This window comes from Calliphora vicina, chromosome 4 (assembly GCF_958450345.1).
Source record: "Calliphora vicina chromosome 4, idCalVici1.1, whole genome shotgun sequence".
Classification (NCBI taxonomy): Eukaryota; Metazoa; Arthropoda; class Insecta; order Diptera; family Calliphoridae; genus Calliphora; species Calliphora vicina.
The window spans coordinates 58,525,871-58,548,940 of record NC_088783.1 but is presented as its reverse complement, the minus strand read 5'-3'; the positions used below and the strand labels follow the sequence as shown (position 1 = coordinate 58,548,940).

The 23,070-nt window shown below is 34.1% G+C and overlaps 1 protein-coding gene across 1 annotated transcript in view; it reads right to left on the bottom strand.

Moving 5' to 3' along the window:
• LOC135958942 (uncharacterized) overlaps positions 1-23,070 on the bottom strand; it is a 625,963-nt gene that overhangs the window by 578,008 nt on the left and 24,885 nt on the right. The window contains exon 2 of the mRNA XM_065509893.1: positions 2,698-2,744. The gene's annotated coding sequence lies outside the window, so the exon portion shown is untranslated. The remainder of the gene's footprint in view (positions 1-2,697; positions 2,745-23,070) is intronic.

The following is a 23,070-nucleotide window of genomic DNA, read 5'->3' as shown; positions in this document are numbered from 1 at the left end:
TCAATAATTTCTTTTGAATTTATTATGAAATAATAAACTTACCTTAAATACAATTAATATTTCTTTGCATATGATTTTTTTACATTATTATCTTAAAATTTAATACCCGAACCGATTTCCGCTTTATTTACACTAACTAGAGTACTGGCAACTCTAGTATGCTTCCTTATTTACAATTAAAAACAATAATTTTGTTTGTGTAAAAAAACACTCTTTACTTTTTTACTTGCTCTGCTTTTACTATTTAGTTTTTTTCTCTTATTTTTACACTCATGCCTTTGCTATATGCAAAAACAATCAAAAAAAAAACAAAAACAACACATTTGCATGGACAGCATCACGCGACTCACACGCAAAAACATGTTTAAAGGGCTTCTATTTAAGAACAATAAGAACAACAACTAACCACTGCTAAGCACAACAACAACGAAATTATTGCATACAAAATTTGATTGATAATTTGACTTTTTCACTTATTTATTTTAATTAAAACTTTATTTTAACTATAATTTCTTATATTTTTTAATAGTTCTTATTTTAATTTACATTAATACGTTTTAATTTTTTTTGAATCTTGTTAAATGCACTAAACTTTCACTTTATTTAATGTTTTGTTAACGACGGACAACACGACGACAAATTTAAAGCAAACGATTTTAGTGGAGACCAAATAAGAACTAAAATGTTTGACAAACAGAGCAGAGTTGCCAGTGAACATGCAATTCTATTTGATAGAAGGATTTTATTAACAGTATGGTAGAAAGCTATAGAAATAGGGGAATTGATGAAGAATTAGTGAAGTGACTAAGGTAGGGACCGATTTCAATTTATTCGTCATATTCATATTAAAATTTTAAATTGATACAAGATTTATTAAAAATTTTATTTGAAAATTTATGTTCTGGGTCAAACTATAGCTATTTTCAAAAAGAAAATAAAAACGAAATGTTAACAAAAAATCTAATTGCAAATAGTTTTTACATTTCATTTACACATAGATCTTTAAATAGAAAATTTTACTGATAATAACCTATCGATAACAAAATGCCAAATAAATTTTCATGCATATCTTCTTAATTTTTACATTTTCAACATTTTTAAAAAATTTCGAAATTAGTTATCGATTCCAATAATAACTAAATGAATATTCCAAACGCATGTTGTACCTTTAATGGTTTAGTGTGGTGGCCGATTTAATTCCATATTGTTTTTTTGAGTTACTTATTTATTATCATGAAGTATCCCCTTGAATTTGCACTCACTTAGAACCATATATGCTTAATTTCATGTTTCTAAATCCATTGTTATAGAAAATTCAAAAAAGTACCATTATAATATAGAAACAGTACCAGAAAGTCCACACTTGTGGTTTCCCACTCACTCGGTTCCATATAAGCTTTATTTCAGGTTTCTAGGTTCATTGGTGAAGAAATTACAAAAAGTACCATTAGAATAAATAAAAAGTACCAAAAAGTCTCCCCCTAGAATTCTCACTCACTTAGGACCATGTATGCTTAATTTCATGTTTCTAAGTCCATTATTATAGAAAATTAAAAAAAGTACCGTTATAATAAAAAAAGTACCATGAAGTATCCGCTTGAATTTTCACTCAATTAGGACCATATACGCTTAATTTCATATCCATTATTATAAAAAATTCAAAAAGTACCATTAGAATATAGAAAGAGTACCAGAAAGCAGCCACTTGTGGATTCCCACCCACTCGGGCCCATGTAAGCTTTATTTCATGTTTCTAGGTACATTGGTGAAGAAATTACCAAAAGTACCATTCGAATAAAGAAATAATTTTTGTATGAATCCAGGAATCAATGTTAAAAAAATTATCAAAATCGGCTTAATAATTTGCAATAAAATGTATTTTCCCGATTTTATCCCCTTTTTGGTACATTTTTTATCCACATTGCGGTGGTAAAATATTATTAAAATAATTTTCTGTATCGAATGTCTATGTCAAATTATAGAAAAACATATTTTATGAAAAAGTACCAAAAATAAACACAATTTTTATCCTTAAGGGTTCGAATTTCTAAAAAGTACCAAACTTATATTTTTTATTTTTTGATAAGTAAAGAATACGATTTAAATTTTGTTTCTATGTTTATTGGTTTAAAAGATACATAGGGTGCCAAAAAAGTACCAAAATACAGTTTTTACCCGTTTTCTCCCCTAAAAGGTTCGAATTTCGAAAAAGTACGAAACACCTGTCAGCTTATTTTTTAAATGGAGTAACTTGAAATTTCAAGGTTGTTTGTATCTTTATTAGTTTTAAAGATATAAGATTACCGGATTTACACTTTTTACCAATTTCCAAAAATCCCTTCTTAGTGGATCGTTTTGGGGAGGGAGGAACCCACAGTTAAAATTTCATGATTCTAGCTTCAGTCGTTTGGGCTGTGGGATGATGAATCAGTCAGTCAGTCAGTCAGTCAGTAACGTTACTCTTTTATATATATAGATAACAATTAATGACGTTTGTTGTCAAGACAAAGTTGTTTGAGCAAAATCAGGGGACTATACCTGATAATTTTTTATCTTGACAACTATTTTGACTTTGTATAAGTTATAGACATAGGGCTATGGAATTAAATTGTCATTGAGTTGCCATTTAAAATCAACTAAATATAAGTTTAATGTTGGAAATAAAATCACAAATTAAATACAAAATGTCCTTCTTACCTTATATGTATCCATTAAATGATTATTTGATGAATTCTGTTGAAAATCTGTAAATAAAAAAATAAATTTAGAATAAAATGACATGTTGTAACTATTTAAAACATTTAAATAATTAATATTTTTATGAAATCTGTCAGAGAACATGTGATAAATATTTTAAAGACTAATATAAAAAGTAATAGCTTTTCTATTAAAAAATACTTGGGAGAATCCATGTGAAAGCGGACAACAGTCAGATTTACCATATCCGATTTTAATTAAATTTACCACATACATAATATGTATATCCAATATGTCTCTCATACCAGTGACTTTTTCAATGGAAACTCATTGCGTTATAAAAATATCGCGATTTGAAAACTGAAAAATATTCAGTTCAGTTTTCAAATCGCTATACTTTTGAAGTGGAATGGGTTCCCGATGAAAAAGTCATTGATTTGAGGAACCCTTTGGAACCGTAATATCCCAGGAAAAATTTTGTGAATTTTTGTAATGACCACTAGTTATTTCATGCATTCTTTTGTAAGGAGTGGTGGTTACCCAGCACATTATTTTATTTACTAGAATAAGTACTTATTTTTATGCAGGCTGGTAATGAACTTTTGCATTTAGCACAGCTATCTAGTGTGTTTGACTGGAAAACGGGAGGTTAGTAGTTCGCCACCTGTCAAAGCCATTAATTTTTTTGTTCATATCATATTCATTTATATGTTGATGTTAAAACTATTGTTAACTTACAATAAAATAACTCGTACATGGAGCAGTGAGTTAGCAGCTTGACTATCAAACACAAGCAAATAATGTGACTGTTCGATTCCCACACAAAGCAATATTTTTTGTGTTTTTTTTTTTTAGCTACATATTCTTTTTGTGAATTTACTGCTTATTTCTCAACTGATTGTAAGTACATTTGTAAGCTTGAGCCCTGAATTTTTTAAAAATCTCGAACAACGGTAAGTAGTGTTTCAGTCAAATAATAAGTAGTTATCGCTTTGCTCCAATTATACTTGCTGGCTTACTAGGTAAGTAAAGTTTTTGCTGGGATGTGTAGTAAATTTCATTAAAATCGAAAATGTCAAATCCGAAAATAGCACTTTTCTGTCCGTTTTGAAATGGATTCTCCCACTTTTAAATTTAATTATTTAAGGAGTGCGAAATATAAAAAATATTTTTGATCATAATATATATGAGAAATATGACAATCGACGAAATTCAGTCATTTAGACTAAATAATTTGTGTTTCCCTGGAATGGAAAATTTGCGGGAATTAGGAATGTCTTAATTACTTTGACATTCAACTTTTCAACAATTTTTGTATTCAATAAAAGTTTTGGTTTGTGGTGGTTTGTTTCCTTTAAATAAACAGTATACTTTTGGTTGCAAATAAAAGCAGTTTAGTAGTTTAAAATTGTAAAAACTCTTTATTTATACAAATTTACACAAAACAGTCACTATGTGTTTTGAAACTGGAGTGTCCAAAAAACAGGCAAATTTAGAAAACCGGTTTCCGGTTTATCCGAAAAAGTGTGTGTTTGAAAAAACCAGTTTTGATTATTGTCTTTTAAAAAAACCTATTAAACGGTTTCGGTTTTTGTCTTCATAAAAATCGGTTAACCGGTTTATATTAAATTTTTGTTTAATATTGAAAAGGTCTCCATAAATTTATTTTTATTTCTGGACGCTAATAGGAAATGTGTTAAGAATTGTGTACTAAATCTTCGGAAATTTATCATTTTTGAATTCTTAACACAGAAAAAACTATTTCTTAAACCGCTTCAATTCAAATATTTGTCACATATTGAACTGGTTTCAATTATTTCATAATTAAATCTAGTATTCATTTGCTCAAAAACAAAATTTCTTGATATTTTCTATTGAATTTTGAGTTTAGAAGTTGATTATTTTGACAATTGAATATACAATTTTCGTTATTGGTTGAATTTCAAATACACAAATTATTGAATAGATAATTTTCGTAATTGAAAACACATTTTTGTTATTTTTTGTGTTTCAATTACGAAAATTATCTATTCAATAATTTTTGAAATAATTGAAACCAGTTCAATATGGGATAAATGTTTGAATTGAAATATAATTTTTTCTGTGTAAGGGTCTATGTTTATGTACTTATTTTATATCTTTTACGAAATATTGTCAAATGCTATAGTTTTCTATAAAATAAATAAATATTTTTAAAAATGGTATCAAAGTTTTTCATAAATATGTTTAGCGGGCTTTAGAGAATATATTTCATTAAAACCAGTTAACCGTTTTACAAAAACCGGGTTTTCAAAAAACCGAAAAGTTAAGATGATGAAAACAAAGATGAAAAAACCGCTTGACCGGTTTTCGGTTTTGGATACTCTATTTCAAACAAATACACGTTTATAATTCACAATAATATACACACTTAAATTTACTTCAATATACAAGACAGTTGATGTTAACTCTAACAGCGCCTATGATAAACTGACTACCGACAGCATCCTCTGCCACTATTTATTCACAGCGCCATCTTCCTTCCAGTAGCTTCATAAATGATCTTAACGAACAAACTGAATGTTCCAACTCTAGAGGTTTTAGCAGCTTCAATGTTAATGTCTAGTCCGTATAACAACCGCATGTGTCGAAAGTGAATCCACATTGCCTTGTTATTCCAGTAATCAGATTCTAAAAAGGCACACTATCGTAATCCAGGATGCCTATCATCCGACATAGTTTATTTAAAACCTCGTTGCGATTTCGGATTGTGAGAACCTACTTCCTAAGTACTCAAGATCTACAGTAGAGCCGTTTGGTGAAGTTTTCTCTAGCTCTACTGTGAACGAATTGTTCGATTTGGGAGGCACAATATTCCAATTCCCTTTATCACCCAATGTAGAAATATTATGAAACATCATCCAATGAAAATCCTAAGTTTTATTGTTGGTTTTAGATTATAATTTTAAGCAATTTTAAATAAGAGTAATTTTAAAACATAGAGACGAGACGTAATTGTCAAAACCCCAAGTCTTTTGTCAAAAATCTAACTCTTGTAATTATGTTAGTCAATTCATTTTGTTATTGAATTATTCATATGATTTCTTATATTTTTGTTTTAAAAAAACTTAGTGTCTAGTCTCTATGTACAGTTCTCTATGCCTTTAACTTTCAGTTGTTTCCAAATGTAGTTTAAAAATTATTTACAAAAATTTACTTAATTCATAATGCATTATTAAAGAATTTTGTTTACTAGAACCCTTTATCCACTAAATTGTTTACCATACGAATTTCAAATCATTCCTACTAGAGGCAGAGACTACTTCCTCATACTATGCAACAAATATATACATACATAAATACACACATGCAGCAAAAATGTCAACTATTTAAAGAATCTTAGATTCACATTAACTTCTGTGTGAGAGCTTGGAGAGGAGTGTGAGCCATCAATTAGTAAAGGAATCTAAAAGCAAACATTTTGGTATGAAAAAGTGAGCAAAAACTAAGTAAAAACTGTAAGGAAATTGTTGCATTAGCAGGGACAACAACAAAAAATAACAACACCACTGAGGAAGCTATACATAGCCGCACTAAGCGTATTAGCAGACAACCTTCATGACACCACTTTGGAAACCAAAAACACCAAACAACAGTGATGGAATTCTGCACAAGTACGGGCATATTTGCTACTTCATACCATCTTATAAATGATAATGTGTGTTGGAGTGTTTGTGCAGGGATATGTGTTCATAAGCAGCACTTTATTTTGGAACACATTAAATGAGACTCGCAAACACACACTTCGTACTCCCAATAGAGATAAAATAATGATTGGAATGTTAGAAAGGAAGGAGTTAGAAACGAACTGCAAGTACCTTAAGAGGAGAAAATGCTCATAGTTGTAAGATAAAGACAGGCAGTCCCTAGATTCTACAATAAAATGACCTGGTGAGTTACTCCGTAATTCCATGCATACGGTAAGACCCAAGATTTTTGAGTGTCGGTCGGCATAAAGAGAACAGGGAAATAACCGATCGTGTTCGACACCTGGTGGTTATGAGTGCCGACCACTGGTTTATACGATTTGATTTTTTTTCGGCTGAGACCTGACCAGCAAGTGATTGTTATTAGATTCGTGTTTCTTACAATGAAATAATGGATCGTGTGGCTATGAGTGTCGACCCCTGCTTCATACGATTTGCTCATAATTAGAAGCTGTCATTCCAGAAACCAGTGGATTATAATGCCTTATCCAATAACAAACTAAACATACTCTGCTTCCATCGTACTTAAACCGAAAAGACTTTAGAGAATGAAAATGAAGCAGCAGCAACAGAAATCAACAAAATACGTAACAAACATTACACGTTAAGTCAATTAAATGTTGCTTCCGCAGTGTCAATGTAACAAGGCAACACGTATGTAGCACGTATTCCTATAGCTTACTACACCAAGCAGCAGTTAGAAACGACAAAAAACAGAACCAAACTGCAACATCAAAATCATGAGTGGTAAGTTGAAGTACGACTTAGACTATGAGTAGTAAATACCAGAGAGAGAACACGTTTACAAAACTATGGATGATGTCGTAGAAAATGGTATTACGAGTATGTGGCATGGAATGGCATTGTAAGATACATGTTTAACAAGAAAACACATGACAACCATAACACCGACACCAAGTCTGTTAGAAAGGCAATGGCATCAGGCTCACATCATCATCATCGTCATCACATCATAGTAGTCAATGACGACAATCTTCTGTACCTACACCTCGGACAAGATACCCCCAGCGACAAACATATATACAATGCAGCAGTCAAGTGTCGATTGAGCTGGTGATGGTAATGTAGTGTTTATTACGCACATGCCACAAATAATTCTTCTTGGCTATTTTTTTTTTAATTTGTTTCTATTAAGAGAATTTTCAACTATTATTTTGTGGTTAGTTCAGAGTGCGGCATGTTTGAAAATACTTAGTTTAGCTAGAAATTACGTGCATGTGCTGGAAGCCAACGTACAGATTTAATGTAAAACTCCTTAAATAATTGATGCTGCAGAAAGAAAGTATTGTTGCATATAAAGTGTAGTTAGATTCACTTAAAAAGATGCAATGTTGAAGGGTCATTTAGCTGAAAGTATGCTGCGGACTTCATAAATTGTTGGAAAATGATGTTATGCCATTCATGGGGATTATTGAGAAGGTTGGGTAAGAAGAAAATTTTATTATTAGCGTAATCAACTGACTTTGATTTCAATAATTGAGCCAAAAAGATAGTCCGTGGCAATTTATTGATGAGCCAACATTTCGAATGCCAGTTGATTTGGGTAAGGTTGAAAAGACCAAGCTTGTAATGAAGTCCCTGAGAAATACTTAAAACAAGTTGTAATTCATTAGCATTGGTTTATTGTGATACGAAACGTAATTCAAACACCTCAAAGTCAGACCTTTTATTGAAGATAGGAGATATCCGAAAAACAGAGTATTCTTACCGGTCATCTGGTCCAACTATCGGAATAGTAGGAATATACTGTATCACACCGTAGCAGTACCGATGTCTCACAAAGTTCATGTAAAGCCGGTATTCGAAATACAGCAAAGCTAAATGTTCCCGGAGCACAGTTGAAGGACGTTTTGCTATCACATGATCTGATAGTCATAGAAAGCTTGTAGTTCCTTAGCCTTAATCAAAGAGGTGACTGCCAATCGGTTTAGAAGAGCTGGGGAGACCGCTTTGACCAATTTATCCGAAACTTATGTGTAGTAAATTGTTGATGAGCCAACATTTCGAATGCCAGTAGACAGCAAATAATTTAGGAATAGGTTAGAAATATCAAGATTCAGATAAAGTCTCTGAGAAATACATCAAGTTGTAATTAGTTAGCATTTGTTCATTGAGATACGAAACGTGATTCAAACACCCTCCCTTTAGTAGAACTGGGACCAACTTCCAGTGGAAATCTTTAATATTCAACAAGTTTATTGAAGATAGTTAAATATCCCGGAGTCCGGTCGCAGAACATTTTACTATCACATGATCTGATAGTCATAGGAAGCTTGTAGTTCCTTATCCTTAATCAAAGATGCGACTGCCAATCAGTTTAAAAGATCAGCGGAGATCGCTTTGGACAATTTATCCGACACTTATGTGTAGTAAACTGTTGATAAGCCAACATTTAGAATACCAGTAGATAGCAAATGATTTTGGGTTAAGATAGAAAGACTTAGCTTCAGATAAAGACCCTGAGAAATACAACAAGTTCATTGAGATGCGTGTAGAGGAACTCTTAGATATTCTCCTTATTTAAGTCAAACAGTTTTTTGAAAATAGGATAGGATACCGATTACCAGCATTGGGATAAAAACATGTTGAAAAATATCATGTATGAATATATTACTGTTAAGATCTGGTCCAACCATTGGAACCGTACGAATATTCTTTACCACAACCTAGCAGAACCGATGTCTCACAAAGTCCATGGGTTGTAATTAGTCATGATGTCGAGCGAGAGAGAGGAATTCGAAATGTAGCAGATTGAAAAATCCCGGTGTCCGGTAGAAGGCCACTATTTAAAACTAAGCTAAAATCCAATCCACACCAAAGTAAAGAGTAATTAAATCCAGCTGCAATTCCTCTTCTCCTAGAAACCTTATTTCAATATTTGTCTTAAATGAAAGTGTAACAATGTCGATGGACGGCACCGTTTTGCTATAACATAATCTCAAAGTCATAAGAAGCTTGTAGTTCGTTATGCTTGAACATAGAAGCGACTGCCAATAAGTTTCGAAGAGCTGCGGACTTCTCTTTGATCAATTTATCCGAAACTTAATTTCTATCCGTGAGAGTGTGTAGGAGAATCCGAGGCAGTTGCTTTCGCATCGTTCATAAGAACTCAGCCTTTCGCAGACCACAACTTGGGGATTTTTGATTGTGACTTGGGCCTGCACTCATACGAAATTCAACTGACCCAGGAGCTGAAGGAATACGATCACAGACAAAGGTGTGTGTTCACTGAACAGGCCCTAGGACAATTGGAAACTGATCCCAATTTGCATCATCTTCAGCTACATGGCCCATTTTACGTGGATGAATGGGTACGTCAACAAACAAAATTGTCGAATTTGGGACGATACATATCTACATGAGATCCAAGGGCGTCCAATGCATCCCGAAAAAGTTAATGTTTGGTGTGGATTTTGGGCTGTCGGGGTTATTGGTCCATATTGATTTCAGAACGAAACGCTACAGGTCGATGGCTATAAACTTTTACCGCCACCTGGTTAACAATCTTATCGCAATGTGGTGGCTTTAGTTTTTGCTGTTGTTTTTATCTTGGTTGTGTATACCACTGATGTTGGGTCAACTTTCGAGATAATGAAATCAAAAACCCTCATGACTAAAGGTTATCTTCCCCTCTCTTTTCCCTTACCATTTTTAACCCCTCTCCTACCTTTTTCCCTTCCCCCACTTGTAAGGTTAATGTGATTGGTGGCAGTGTCGAGAACCTGAATGGCTAATTAGTGGTAAAAGAGGATAAGTAGATAACAGCTCCCCTCCGGTGCTAGGACACGGACCGGTTGTAACCATTTATGTCCAGTCCATATACGTCGTCACTGCATGGATGGTCCATCCCCTGACGTGCCTATTTGTGGGACCAAAAATGAACCAAATCAACAACAACAACAACACCCTGAAGAAGACCGATGATCTCGGAGCATCTTCAGAAGACAACCTACTGGCCTCTAGTCAAGAGACCTTGGTCGAAATGTCAGGCAGCGTGGGTGACCGAAATAGCACTCTACTGCCCTCCAAAAACTCGATCAGATGCCAATGCTGGCGACCAATTGAAGAAGAAAAAAGGGAAGAGTCAAAATTACATCCTTAAATTTCGATACGCCAAGGCGCTATTCATTCATAAGATTGACAAGAATGCTGCCAGCGGTTTCCACCATGAACGTGATGAGGAAGAACGCGCAAAATACCAAACTGTTTTGATTCCGTACCCATCACATCCAAGGCAGCAGTCGTAGAAAAATCACCCAAACGGAGAAAGGTTGTTGACAAAAAAACCGCTCCAGGACCCACATCCGCCAGGCGGCTTTTCAACTAGGTGGTTAAAGACCCTTTTCTAATGGCTCTGGCGACTGAGAAAGACGGTACCATCAATCCTGTGGTAACATAATGGGGTGCTATCGAGTCCAAATTAACTGATCTCGTAATGGAATACTTGTTCGCTAATAGGGCTGGTACGGCACCTCGTTTTGACTCTGGTGAAATTCATCATGGCTACAGTATGATCAATGACTGGACGAGTTCTCAAAGGACTTTCTTAGCAAATTCATCGCAAATATCGGTGGTGCATGGGAAGGTTTAGGCCTTAAAGACCTCGTGCACGTATCTGGTTACCAAAAATGGCAACCGATGCACATAAGATGTTGGAATGTTTGAAGCTGCACATGCCTAATTCTCTCCATCACTGAATCATGGTCAGTTGAGCTTGAGAAGGCGGGCTTTAACGGGGAGCATTGAAGCATATGAGGTTGAAGCTGCAAACTCCCTGCTCACAGAGATGAAGCTATCTCATGTAGCTAGAGGCTAGATTTTTTGTGGGTTATTTAATTTTTTTTCAGGATAAATTTGGCAATTATTGGGAGTAATTGACTTTTACCCTTTGGGAGTTATTTTATTTTTTAAGGTTGAGAATTAGTTAATTTTTGTTGCGATTTATTTCGCGGTACCGCCTTTGTATTATTTTTGATTGTTTATTAGATCTTTAAAAACGTTACTATTCAACAAGAAAATATATTCGTCACTTGACAGCCGCAGAGAAATCATGCCAGACTTTAATTTTACTCTCTTTATATAGAACCTCTCTGGGGAACTTACTCTTTATATCCTACTTTCCCTGGTCAATATTTTGATATCATAATTAAACATATAAACACAGGCTTGCAACTCCCTTGCGAAGTGACAACAAACTTTCTTAATTGGGTTACAACTTTTAAATCACGCAAAATTGTTTGGAAAGTTGTATTAGATCGGCATTGCCAAATATGCAACAATGAATTTTTCATCATTGAATAAATGATAAATTGCAAGTTGTAAAATCAAATTTATTACGCCGTTTCACACAGAAAAATAAAACCAAAAGTTGTCATGTTGTGGTAACGCAACGTAATAATAACAGCAAGTTTAAGACTAAAGTAATTGTAACAAAAAAGAAAAAAAAGATCAGCATAAATAGTGGCAACATGATAAACAATTCTAGAAAACCGCATAAACTAGACAAAAACTCATAAAACTTTTAGAAACTTAAAGAAGAAAAGAACAACAAACAAAAAAACAACACTTTAAAACATTATATTTGTCTAACACAAAATGTATAGTTAGGAAAACAATAGTAAACAACCAACAACCAACTAGAGGCATAACAACTATTGAAGTAAACCTACATACTCGTACATTGTTGCTAGTTTTTATTATTCAGGCAACATGCTGCATAGTATGGGAATAATAAATAGACACATTTAAACTTACACTTACATCTGTGTGTGGATATGTACACATGTGTAATAAAGAATTGGAAATAGTGGCAATAGCAAGAATTACGAGTAATTTTAACTGACATAAGCTCAACATTTAATGGGTATCTTCACACTACAACTTCAACTACTACTACTGCAACTGCTGCAGCTTCAAGAAGAAAATCCTTGTGAGAAATGACAACTACACCAATAACAAATATTACATAAATGTATTTATTCATAGTAGCTGTGGCAGCATCTGTATATCGTATCGCATCGTTAACAATCAGTTTTGTAGTTGTTACAATATCAGTGACTTATTTGGCATCACTAAAGCCACCGTCGAGACTTCTTGCAGTTGCAAAGAAGTGCAGCAAGAAGACACAGTTTAAGTTTTATAAAACAACATCTCCAACAAAACTCAAGCATGTATTATCACACAATGTTTGTTCATGTCTAAATGTATGTTTAGTTTTTCCTCTAAACTCATGTGCATATGTAGGTATGTACATGTTGTACGTACGCGTTGTAAGAATTTTTGCACTAGTAAACTCTTGAACTTTTGACTCAAACCGTAGAAAAAAGTTGATGGCAGCAGAAATAAAAACGAAAACAACGAAAACCGATATGTTTTTCTTTCTAATGGATTTAGGGTTTACGTTTAAGAAGAATTGACAAATTTTTAAAATTTGTCTAAAGAATATTTGCTTTATTCCAAGTAACAATGTGTCATCGTTTGTTACTTTCCTTTCCTTTCCTTTCCTTTCCTTTCCTTTCCTTTCCTTTCCTTTCCTTTCCTTTCCTTTCCTTTCCTTTCCTTTCCTTTCCTTTCCTTTCCTTTCCTTTCCTTTCCTTTCCTTTCCTTTCCTTTCCTTTCCTTTCCTTTCCTTTCCTTTCCTTTCCTTTCCTTTCCTTTCCTTTCCTTTCCTTTCCTTTCCTTTCCTTTCCTTTCCTTTCCTTTCCTTTCCTTTCCTTTCCTTTCCTTTCCTTTCCTTTCCTTTCCTTTCCTTTCCTTTCCTTTCCTTTCCTTTCCTTTCCTTTCCTTTCCTTTCCTTTCCTTTCCTTTCCTTTCCTTTCCTTTCTTTTCCATTCCTTTCATTTCATTTCCTTTCTTCTCCATTCCTTTCCTTTCCATTCCGTTCCATTCCTTTCAATTCCTTTCGTATTTCTAAGAGGAAGCTTTAATCACTGGAAATTAATGAATCTGGTTCCAACAGAACGGTGAACATTTGATTTCCTTTCCTTTGCTTTGATTTCCTTTTCATTCGTACTTCGAAGAGGAAGTTTAATGAATCTGGTTTTTATTACAGAAAATAGCTGAATAGGTACAAAATGTTTCAACTGATACGTAGGTGGACTAGCGAGCAATATTGGAACTGGAAGACATGTGGATCCAACAGCACGGTGCAGCTGCAAACACAGTTCACGCGACGAAGGACATTTTGCAGGATAAGTGTTTTACAAGATCGTGAAGATATCGAAATGCAGTGCTTTATCCCACGAGTTTATCTCTTTAGGCTTCGATAAGAGTGAGAGAACTCATCTTTCTTTCTTACAAGATCGAGAGATTGATAATGTTTTGACAGTTTGGATAAGGAATACTGATTGTTGGATATCAAAAACTGAGTTTCCCAAATAATTAACAGCAACAGTTCCTCTTTAGGAAAACCCTATAAATACCATTAACTTGTACTGGCATGTATGGATGTTTGTTAACTTGTCTTTTTGTTAGTACGTGCGGTGAAAGTGAATTAGTTGGCTAAAATAAACAGCACATAAAAACTAAGACACCAAAAAAGCAAAATAAAAAAAAAATCAAGGAACCATACCATCGAAGACACATGTGAGTATGTGACTTATGCCATGACTGGTATGATGAAGTACTAACAGCAGTATTCCTTCTGGTTACCATCACATCACATCACCAGTGAAAATTGTTATAGTCATTAAATACATTTTCTTTGGCAGTTTTTTTTTTCGTTGTCTTCTTTCTTTCACTCGAACTTTACAAGTGTTTTTCCAATATGTTTCGAACTGACTATCAATACTTATTGAGGCTTTTCCTAGCAAACGAACTTTTTCCTCATTTAATAAAAGGCTTAACGACAGAAAGAAAGACGAGCAGAAAAAAAACTAAAAACTTCTTACAAGTAACCCAAACAAACTTTGCCAATAACTAAAGTTAAATAGAGGTTGTTAGCAAGGCAGTTAAAGGGGGGAGTGTTGAGAGTTGAATTGGAAAATGCTTGTGCGAAAAGTAGGAATTAGCAAAACTGTCAGGGATTAACATAATGGAGAGTCTTAAAGAAAATGACTAAATAAGCTACGACAACATGTTGTTTTGTCTTTTCACAATTCTCATACATTCATTCATACATATGTTGCTATTTACTTTAATATTGTTAATGCGAATAGGGAGTAACATTAAATACCAGGGAAAATATTGTCATTGCTAGCATATGTTTAGGAATAAACCAAGAAGGTGTGTGGTGTCGTTTAAGGTTCATTAGACGAACGATGAGGATTTATGTGAAGTAGCAGATGATGAACTTAGTTAGTAGTTCAAACTAGCTAGAAAGTGCTGTAATGACTTTAATATTTCAATTATAGTGTGATGTCTGTCATTTAAGTAATAAACGGCTGTAAAGTGAGTACTTTGATTTGAGCCTTAAGTTGTTAATTTTAACAGATTTGTGTTTATAAATAAAATCAGAAGCTTTCAGAAGACCTATTGTTATAAAAAGGGGAATATGTAGAGTGATTCCTTTAGCAGGTTTTTTTCATTTGATTTTCAATTCTTATTTTATTCAGTATTGTTTGACAATTCATAGTGGAAAGTCTCGCACCACAACATCCAATTTATTCAGCTGTATTACGAGAATCAGCGTTATATGAGAAATGATTATCGTGCACTTCGAGCATCATATTATATCATCGATCCTTCGAATCTAGAGTGTAAATTATTGGAGGATACTAGACCGAATAGATCACATGCAGCCCATATTTAGGAGAATATTGTAGCGGAGAGTATAGAAGAAGACCAACATTACTCGCGTAATGCTGAAAAGTGTGATCGAAAATTGAAACTCACGAATGGACCACCTATAGTGAAGTCTGTGCAACATTTGAAATTATCTTTAAAAAGTAAATGACAGTGATTGTTCTTTCGGGTATAACAAAGGTTCCGACAAAGGTTCAATTTATATTTTAAGTGTTTTGTTTGAAATTAAGAAAAATAACTCTAAATTAAATCACCCTATACTTTTGACCTTCCAAACAAGAATAGCATTTTTACTATTTTCCCGGAAAATCTTATATAAAATTCGTTAGATTTTCGGCACAATTTTTGACGAAATGTTTTCAGATTCATAACAATTTTGCCTAGATTTGTGGAGAAACAATGTTCTTAGCGTCAAGTAAAAAACACTGGATTACCAAGTCATCTAAGCTCAGATATTGCTCGAAGTATTTTCCAGAATTATTGAAAATGCGGTAAGAGATCATAAATGTAAGAAATTTAATGTGATTTTTAGCGCCCCAGAACCATGACTTTTTATTTTCCCAATTTAATGAAATGGAACTGGAGGTCATGTGTTTCCAACTGGGATGTGCATAGAATTTTGAAGGACCGTCTTATGACTCGTTTTGGATATTTGCATTCGCCTATAATATTGAATGAATCTACAACTCCAGACTTATTTCTTCTTCAGGGTTTTAAATGGAACCGATCTCTTTAACAATTCGCAAACTTTGAAAGCTCTCAAAGAGAATATCAAACAAGAACGCAATAACTTATGGCCATAATTTTTTTTCAGAGCGATTGAAAATAGCAGAAATTTCACACTTAATAATTGATGAATTGCAACTGGGCGCTGCTACATAACACACAGAATTTTGAAGGATGCGGTTCTGGATCATCTATGACTCGTTTTGGATATTTGTAGTAGCCTACAAGATCAAAAGAATTTACCACTCCGGAATTCTGTCTTCTTCGATGTTTTAAAAGTAACTTGGTCCATATGAAAAAATCAGTTTGGAAGATCTCAAAGAGAATAACCAACAAGAGTGCGATAACTTACAGACGGAAGTTCTTTTCAAACCGATTGAAAATAGCAGAAATTTCACACTTAAAAATTGATGAATTGGAATTACTGGAGGTGTGTTATAACAGGACGATGAAACAGCATACATATCTCGCACGACAATTGATTGTTTGAATGTTCGCCTTATGTCTCGTTTCCGCGACTTACAGTAGTCGGCAATGTAACCTAATCCAGACTTTGGAAGCCTGCAGAAAGAATATCTGATAAGAATGCGAGAATAATGGCTAATATGAATAAATAGAGATGATATAGAAGCAGAATCAATTAGTTTTCATGCCGCAAATTGATGTATTGGAACTCCAGGAATTGTTGCTCCCATACCAAAATGCTACTGTCAAAGCATTTTCTCGACAATGGATATTTTGTTTTAGTGATTAGCAGTGACTGGTAAGTTTGACCAAAAAAGTCTTTGCTTTTTTCTATGTGAGCAAGCCAGAGACTTCCAAACTCTTAAAGAGAATATCCGATAAGATTAGAGAAGTTATCGCTCAAAGTTCTCGAGAGATTGAAAATGCAGTTAAAAAGGATTAAATGGTACCAAAGAAAGAAAAGGTTTGCTATTTCAGCAAAGTACCAGATTTTTTATAAAAAAGTTTTACTATTTGATCAAACATGCCGAAACTGTTTCGCGGCCCAAAAAGGCGAGATCTTCGTATGCCAAAGTGCTGAGGCGTAAAAAATATCTGCACTAGCAGCGCCTCCGAGCCAAAGTTCTTACTGCTTCTAAGCGATGACCAATCATGCACTGACTCGGATCATAAAAATAACCTTTTCGTTGAATTACCTCCAAATAATTCAAACTTACCGGGAAGCAATCAACCACTACCCGAACTCGAAAGAGTATCAGTTACTATGCCGAATATATTCTTTCGCGCAGTTAAAAAGGTTTTAGCTGATCTCAACATAAATAAGTCCCCTGGGTCTGCTGGTATACCAGCACTGGTCTTGAAGCAGTGATCTGCGACGCTAGCTCGTTCATTAGCTAATCTTTCAGTATTTTCTACCATGCCGGCTAATTTCCTGTATGTTGGAAGGTTGCTAAAGTGCCCTGGAGACGATCAAATAAACCCGTCAATCAGTGCATATGTGTGAGTGTTGTATGCTTGAAGCTTTAAAGGAGACGTATAAATAAATACGTCAATCACCATTTGTATTTGTACGCCCTTTTCCATTATTACCAAAAATCTCGAAGAAAACACATAATATGAATATTTTATTTCATCCGTGAACGGTAAACACAAAGCAAATGAAATTTGATTGTCAATCAGAACAGGAGACGATCAAATAATCAGCCATCAAATGAAAAAATCAAAACTTTTTGATTTTCATCAATCATTGCCGACAACTCGTACGTGTAGAAGAAAAACAACGAATGCACGCACACAACTATGTGATTGATGTGTTTATTTGATCGTCTCCAGGGCACTTAATGTAACACCAATATCTAAAAAGGAACGCTTTCAAAATTTATGGAGAGTATGGTTAACTACCATCTTTTTAAATATTTAGAGCCCACAAATTTACTCAGTGACCGGCAGTATGACTTTCGTAGAGAATGCTCTACGGGAGACTCGTTGGCTTTCCTATCGGAAAAATGGTGCTGTTCCATTCATCGTTTTATCGAAAGTAAAGCGGAGACATTAGATATTTCTAAGTCATTTGATATGCTGTGGCAAGGTGCGATTTTATCAAAAGTTATTGTTTTGGTTCTCTCGATTTATATCGATCTTTCTCAGAGATCGCAATATACGAGATGTAATCGCATTAAACGAGTTCAAGATCAATTCAGGGCTACCACAAGACTCCGTCCTTTCTCCAACTCTATTTCTTATCTTTCTAAACGACCTTCTATGTCAAACTTCCAATCCTATCTATTCTTTTCAGATTACAGCTACATTTGCCATTAATATTCATTCAATTATAGACAAAACCTGTAGGAGAGTGGAGCAATGATGCAAAACATGAATGTTACGCTTAACTAAGATCTTGTGACAGTCTCTGAAAGGGGTTAGAGAATAGAGTCGATTTAAATGCACAAAATACTCAGTGTTGTATGTTAACACACAAACGCAAGACAGATTTGTTTTTATGGGTGGTGTAAATATGAACGAATCAGAAGCTCTTGATAAGTATTCAGTTCGATGTCCTTCAGACAAAATGAATGTCGAAAGAAGCATTCAAGAGCCTTGGTTTTCTCAAACGGTGTAAGAAATACTTCACTCCATCTGATCTCCGACCCAAAATGAAATACAATTCTCATGTATGGGTCACAGCTTCGAAGTCTATTTTGGAGTTACTCGACCGCTTCAGAAAGAGAGGGCGAAGGTGCTTATCGGTGACAGTTGGGTATCCAGCTCTACTGACTTACTGGAACATTGTCATTGGGTTGTGTTTCACTGTTATACCGATACTACAATGGAATGTGCTCCGCTGAAATTAGGGAACTTGTTCCCGTAACCCGTAGTTTTTTCACGCCATACACGTTCTTTGGCAAGGGCTCATCAATTTGTCGTCAACTGGTGAGTGGAATGCCAAACACATTACAGGGAAAGTTTGTTCTTTAGCAGTACTGTCCATATGTGAAATAAGTTTCCTGCTGATGTCTTTCCTGGCACTCAAAATATCATAATATTCATTGAATAATTTTTCCAATTTGTATCAAAATAGAACCTTTTCTACTTTAAGTCTCCTTATAAGTAAATCTGAGGCCCACTGTTAACATAAGTACTTCAGCAAAAGAACTCATGTTAAACTTCCGTTTATTGAATATCAATTATGGTGATTTTTATCGCTATTTAAATCATGAACAACAAAAAACATAAGAACTCCTTGAAATCTGTTTAAGAATTAATATAAAATTTAATAGCTTACTGACTTCATACAGGAAAATTGTGCTGATGAGCTGCTGCGTGTGTGTTTCATAAGTAAAGTTTTCCTGCGTTTTTTTTCTGTGCTAAAGCTTCCTTCGTTTTGTGGCAAATTCATGTAGGTTGCTGTTAATGTTGTCATTAGTTTATTACTCAACTGATTTAAAGAAGTTGATTGTTGGTTGGTTGCCGGTTTGTGGCTGCCGGTTATTACTAACGTTTTCCTTTACTTTTTTCTTCTTGTTGCTAATGATTAAGCGCATTTATTACTCAACTTCTACTAACTGGGTTTGGTTGTTAGAGCAGTAGGCATTAGAGAACCAAACTCAGACAATAAGGAAACCGTAGTTGCCGCAGTATAATGCAGGCTGTCTCCATATTAATACCCTGTTCTATGAGTACCAGTGCGTACTTACAACATTAAAGTGCGTAAATTTAGCAGTGCGTATGTTGTTAATTAAAACCTCTTCGACGACGTGTATTTAGTCATACGCATGATGAGTGTTTCCTTTTTCAGTTTTATTTTTTTTTGCATTCTACCTTTGACTAAGAGATGCGTTGCAATGCGTTAAGTGGAGTTGCAATTGCACTTGTATGCAAATTCTAAATCCTTAAAGAGCTGCAGCACTCCGCATTCACATTACGTTTAGTTTGCATTGCACCCTTTTATGTTATTTTCTCGTAAACTTTATGTGCTTAAAGTTTGTCATAATGATTCTTCTCTAGTCATTCCCATATTTACTGCAGCCTTCGTCAGTCAGTTTACTTTATGGACTGGGTTTTATAGTGTGTGCATGTTGGGTTGTTTGTTAATTAATTGGATTAAAACTGTGTTAACTTGACTTTTTAAGTACCTTGAATGAATCGATATATGCTGTTTATGCTCGTTAAATAGTTAATCCCTTTTCGAACATGTGGTTTGTTTTCAATTTAATTTCTAAAATTATTGTAGTTTTTAGATAGTTTCTATTTATTCTAACATTGTTTTACAACTCTGAGTTTTGTTTTGGAGTCGTTGAACTTATTGTAGGCAAGTGTATGTTTTGTTTAATTTTAGAACTGTTTTAAAGGAATTGCTTAAAGTTGCTTGATATTGAGCATCTCTGTTATTTTTATATTAGTTTTTAGTTTGGTTTCATTGGCACTTTCTAGTGCTCACCCTAGTCAACTAAGTTTTGTGGTATTGTAATGATTTTATATTTGAATATAGCCTTTCAGGTAGCTGCACATAGTAAGCCACACAAAGCATAATCATAGCTTCTCATTGATTTGTTATATTTTTGGTTTAAACTTCAACTAATAAGGTTCTAACTAACACCAAGATGACAGCATGTTATATAGCTGGTTAGAGTCGATGTGTTGACAATATAAAGCACCAATTCAGTTTCAATTGATTTAAGGGCACTGCTACACGTTCAATATACAGAGAGCCTCAAAAGTTAGTGAATTTTTTTTATTTTTTTAAGATCATGAAAATCATTATAACCGAATCTATTATTCAAAACAATCTTCAACAAACCGAAACATTTAAATTTTAATCAATGAATAGCTTTTAAGATTTTCATTATCTTTTAAAAATTCAAATAATTTGCGGTGTTTACACACTTTTGAGGTTCTCTGCATATTGATCCAGTATCGCAATTTTTATTGAACTTCTGAATATTCTGAAATCCAGATCACCATTCAAATATCACAATAGATACTGAACGTTCTTACTGCAATATATTGCTACTCGCGATATTGGTCTCTAATGACAAGATTGAGAGCTTCATGCTGTTCTGGATAATGACTATGATGTCTTTAACATGGCTTCTAATGAAGAGAGAACTTTGTGCCAGTTGTTTTAGACTGAAATTATTCGTATTTTTTGGCTTATGGAACATAAGATCGATATAAAGCTACGATACAAAACACTTCTGGTTACAGTAATATTAAAACAGATTAATCAACGACTAGCATCTAAGAATCAGAAATATTAACTATTTTATAGACACTAAATATAAAGAAAGACATTGGATATGTGTGCCCCGATATTCTAGACGATAGTGTGCTGGGCTATCAATCTAAGAGTTCAATTTCCGCCAGATACTCTAGGTGTATTCTAAAAAGCTTCGAAGTTTCTGTTTGTTAAAAAAAAATTAACTTTTCGTTCAGTATACATACTCATAGTTCGATGCTTTAAGAAGGACAGAGATGTTCTTAAAGATTGTACAAGACCCTTTCGAAAAGAGCACCATTCAAAATCTTAAGCATTTAGGAAACTCTAAAATTATCTTGATATGTAAAATGGAGATAGAGGGCAATTACTATTTTGAATCGTGAAGAATGAATGATCCAACATGGTCTCTAAGACTAGTAACCCTCAATAACATTAAACACTTCCGGAAGCAAATAAGGAAGTGAATGCTGCTATTTAAACCCTAAACTTCAAAGAAAATTTCAAGAGGACCATTTATAATCTTTACTGAGAGCTAAGTTAGTATAAGACAGATTAGGCTCTCAATACTTTAATGTTACGCAGTGCTTCATCTACTCAAACGCATAGATTGTTTTTTGGTAAGATATAAAGCAGCTTTGGCTGCCATCAGATCAAGGGATGGTCAACGAGTTTGCATCTAAGAATCAGACAATATTAAATTTCTTACATACAGATAAAATTACTAAAGATGTGACTAGTATTCCTAATCGGTAAAATTGTCATGGAAATTCTTGGGAATATTTTTTTGAACCGCTCATCTTTTGAGGCCAAGAACGAATCAAGCCAATATCGGATACTCTGTTCCAAAGTGAAGCGTATTCCAGAGAGAGCATTAAACAAAATAGCAAAACAAATAGTAGTCGGACGTGGAACGCTTTGGACTATAAAGCGGGTGAGGCAAAACTTCCCCAACCACTTCATTCTAAATAGTTTTTAACAAATATTGCAACATGTGGCCGAACATAGTCATTATTCGGTTTCATGTGTGGCCGCATTTTCTGGTCGTTTTTCGGGCAATGCTCGCTTCAAACGAATCAGTTGCATTCGGTACAGGTTCCCTGTGATGGTCTGGTCCGATTTCAGTAGCTATAATAAATAGGACGCTTTTGCTCCCACCAAATATAGAGTATTACCTTAGCGATATGGATATTTGGCTTTGGTGTTGTTGTTGTAGCAGAAGTTTTTGCTGAGTTGACAGCCCTTCCCGCATATGACACTTTGTTGGCACAAAATTCGACATTTTCGAAAAAAAAGAAAAACTGTTGAAATGTAAATTGCTTATATTGCCTTCAATTTTAGTGGAGACTTGAAAATTATATTAAGTTTGGAATAACCAACTAATAACTCATCCCTTCCGGAAGCTAAAAGGATAAAAAATAAGCTAAATTTGAATTATAAAAGATTCCTGACAAATCAATTCAGAAATTTCAGAGAAGACTATTTATAATCTTAATAGAGATTAATGTTAGAATGAGAACGCATAGTTTCTCAATATTTCGGAGCGATACTCAAGTGCAATTTGTGCTTCAACAACTCCAATGCCTAGATTGTGATGCCATTGCTGAAGAATTATGGAGACTATTTAATCGATTCCAAATGATATTAAAGTTGTGAACCATCATAATAGTTCAGTCGTCAGCGTTTCCAAACCTTGTGGTGAACCAGGAATACTATATAGATATACGTTAACCATAAGAGAATAATGGTACTAAGGAATTTTAAGAGAATATATCCCTAAAATTTACTAGACACTATCATTAACTTCCATTATTTACGATGCTGAATCACTGGAAGAAATCTGTATGGTTGACGAAGGTCGTGTAAGTTTCATCTTTATTCACAAAAACTGAAAAAGAAATAAGCACCTCAGTTTTAATAGAATCCTGGTAATAAACCCCGAACTTTAAAAAAATTTCA